Source organism: Saccoglossus kowalevskii, chromosome 21 (genome assembly GCF_978046115.1).
Source record: "Saccoglossus kowalevskii chromosome 21, keSacKowa6.1, whole genome shotgun sequence".
Taxonomy (NCBI): domain Eukaryota; kingdom Metazoa; phylum Hemichordata; class Enteropneusta; family Harrimaniidae; genus Saccoglossus; species Saccoglossus kowalevskii.
Window position 1 is genome coordinate 18,749,302 of NC_140661.1, and position 3,287 is coordinate 18,752,588.

Genomic DNA, 3,287 nt, shown 5'->3' on the forward strand with positions numbered 1-3,287 from the left:
TTTCACAGCCAATTAGGGATTTGGAAATAGAAATTCTGCTCAAAGATCCCTATCTGTCCCACCTCCAATCTTGGACATGCCCATCGTCAAACAACTGCAAATGTTCCATGATTCACAAAAGAGAAGTATAAAATGCTAATAGATGGTAGTGTACAAGATTCTGCTTATTTTTCTCCTCTGAGAGTGTTTTCACCAGTTGGACTGCTGCCAGGAGACGAAAAACATCACCTGACACTTGACAAAAGTGAACATCTTATTGAACAAAGACCATCCAGCTTTTTGTGTTTACCCCAGACTACTGCACACTTTTGTCCCTTATTCCAAAAGCAACAGGCGAATTGTGGCTGGTGATGAACCTGCCTCTGTCCGACAGAAACTATAGAGGCACTATAATAGGGATTGATGTCAAGTCAAGTTCACCTCTTATCGGTAGCTAGCCAACTATGCCACAGTTGACAATATAGTGTTGAATTAGTCGTTATAATTGTCTTGAGTGTTACCATTCAGAAGATGATACATCTATGTCTAGTGTTCTACCTAGACCTAGTTTTTCAACCCAACTGATGCCGGGGACCATTGTTGTCTATAGAGGCACTATAATAGGGATTGATGTCATGTCAAGTTCACCTCTTATCGGTAGCTATCCCACTATGCCACAGTTGACAATATAGTGTTGAATTAGTCGTTATAATTTTCTTGAGTATTAGCATTCAGAGGATGATCTAACTTTGTCTAGGGTTCTACCTAGACCCAATTTTTCAACCCAACTGATGCCGGGGATCATTGTTGTTATTTCTAGATCATCGGGCAACTGCAACTCTCGTTTTTTAGGTCGCCTTATCTTTTCTTGATGTGGTGAGCCACAAGCTTTATCTCTTGGTGACATTACTTCGATATCAATGCTCGTCTTCTGAATATCACACTTCCTACCATGGCATGACAAAAATAAGGTGGCAATGGTTGTGTGTCTGTGATGGGGTTTCTATTATTGAATAGGTATGTATTATGGTTTTTATATGCTCAGTCGATGTTACACCTCCAGTTTTTAGATTTTTGTGGGTAAACCAAATAATTAGGTATAAGGAGATAGTCTTCAATCTTAATATGCCATGCAATGTGGGAAACGTAAGTCTCCAGTCAGCTGTGCTACATTGTCTGGACTAGTCTTGAAAACCGCTAGGTTTATTGTAAATGCTTGTAGACGGGTACCACTCAGCAAAAATGCATGGTTCGAGACTACTACAAAGCACATACCATAACAATATACTTTAGATTGGGTATGTGTGTTCAGATAAAATTGTTTTGACACCATTATATTCTTTTTTATTCACCTCATTATTATCATATGTAGCATGTCAAACAAATACCGTTTAGTTGTAGGCTATACTGTCAACATTTGTTTAACTTATTGAACATTTTCGACTTGCTTAAATGGGTCATCAATTTATTTACCTATTCGTCCACTTTATACGAATTCATTTAGGTGGCAAGGAGGATCTGTGATTCAGACATTTTCTAAAAAAGTGCTACTGTGACAACCTATACCTAAGGCAGATAAAGAACAGTCGTCCAGCCTACAGCGTTACGAACGTGACGTGCGTATCACTGTTCATTCGGCTGACTGAATGTGTTAGAAACTGTGTTTTCAATAGACTGAATGAAGTCAAGAATTATAATGGCGAACTGGATATTTAACACTTTTACAAAATGTTAACTCAATTGTCACTCTGGATTAATCCAGCATTGGTAGATACGTTACGGCATTGTTGACAATCCTACAGTACATGATGGTTTGACGAGGTTACGACAAAATAACTGTCAAGAATAAATCTTTACTTTTACTCACTTATGGTCTAAGTTCATAATGCTGTAAAGTCTGAAGACTACATTTAGTGATCGCAATATGAAATACGATCCTGATTCTCCAGAATACCCAAGGAATTCAGATGATAAACCAATATGGGTATACATTATTATTGAATTGTGGAGTAGTATAAAGTCAGGCTAATGAAACAGCAGTACCACCATTTGACTGTACAGTTGATGACACAGATAACTTATGATTATATAGCATACGTCAGGCTATTATATTATGAAAACATTTCAAAAAATGTCCAGGATGATAATAGTTGTTCATTATATACAATAGAAGGTTCTCTCCCATAATGCAATTCATATATTGCCATTGACATGCTCTGTAGGACCATATGTAATTCGGCCTATTTGAAGTGGATGCAAATGTAACGTTTTTACCACACTGATTTTAATCAGCTGCGCAAACTAGTAATGCACTTAACCAATAATTAATGCTAATCGCATTTTTTTTACTGATTATATTCCAAAAGCTGGATGGAAAAATTAATGACTTTTTTCCTTGATGAGCAACTTATTTGGAACATTACAATGTCTGATGTAGACCACGACTCACCAGCAAGAGCTGTTTATTATCAAACATTCTTCCGTTAGAGTTTTTTCTTATACACACATCGACCTATTTTAGTCAAACTTCATTTAATAATATTTAAATTCAGATTTTTGTGAGATTCAATACAGCCAACTACTGGCCATTTTAGGCTTGAAAGATCGTTAAATCCCAATTCATAGACGTATTCACGGAAATATGACTGAGCTTTAAATCAAATTGTGTACGATAACATAAATATATTCAAGATATGGTTATTGCAAGTTAATTACTTACTCAACCATGCATTATTTCAAATGCGGAATATCAACAGTGGTTTTGATTGTTATATGATCCGGGTCATATAAGAAGCATTACGTGTCTTTTTTTTTCAAAACATGTTTACTTCTTGGCTGAACTCACTCTTTCAATAATTGCAATGCGAAGCTACACGGATCTACAAGATTGTTCCTGATTGGCTACCCAACCCTAACACATAACCGTCAGACCAATCAGAGAGTAGCTTGTTAATTGACAGTTTTTAGATGTATCAAATTCTTCCTTGTATATTCTTGACTCGATATTTTGACTATGAATTGCGTTTTCAATTGTTGTTCCCGGACTTGTAATTTCAATTCGTGGATTATGACTGTTGATTGAGCATAGTTTTATTTCTACTTTGTCTCTGCTAGAGATCTGTATCGATATTTACAATAGTATTCATGGCTTGAATGAACGTGCGTTTTTCAGATGATAAGGATGAAGATTGTCAGAACTTTGTGGTCGTCCCAGGCAACCAGATTAGCATCTACAGTCGGTATATTTCAGCAAAACAGCATAGCCTTGTAAAAACCGATATCTACGAACAAAGATGAAACTCGTCAGT

General features: G+C 36.4%; 1 long non-coding RNA gene across 1 annotated transcript; it reads left to right on the forward strand.

The window, feature by feature from the left end:
- Window positions 1-940: 940 nt before the first annotated feature.
- On the forward strand, window positions 941-1,845 carry LOC144349963 (uncharacterized). The gene is made up of 2 exons (XR_013420107.1): window positions 941-996; window positions 1,484-1,845. It is a non-coding gene; the product is annotated as an uncharacterized LOC144349963 (long non-coding RNA).
- The last annotated feature ends 1,442 nt before the right edge of the window (window positions 1,846-3,287 follow it).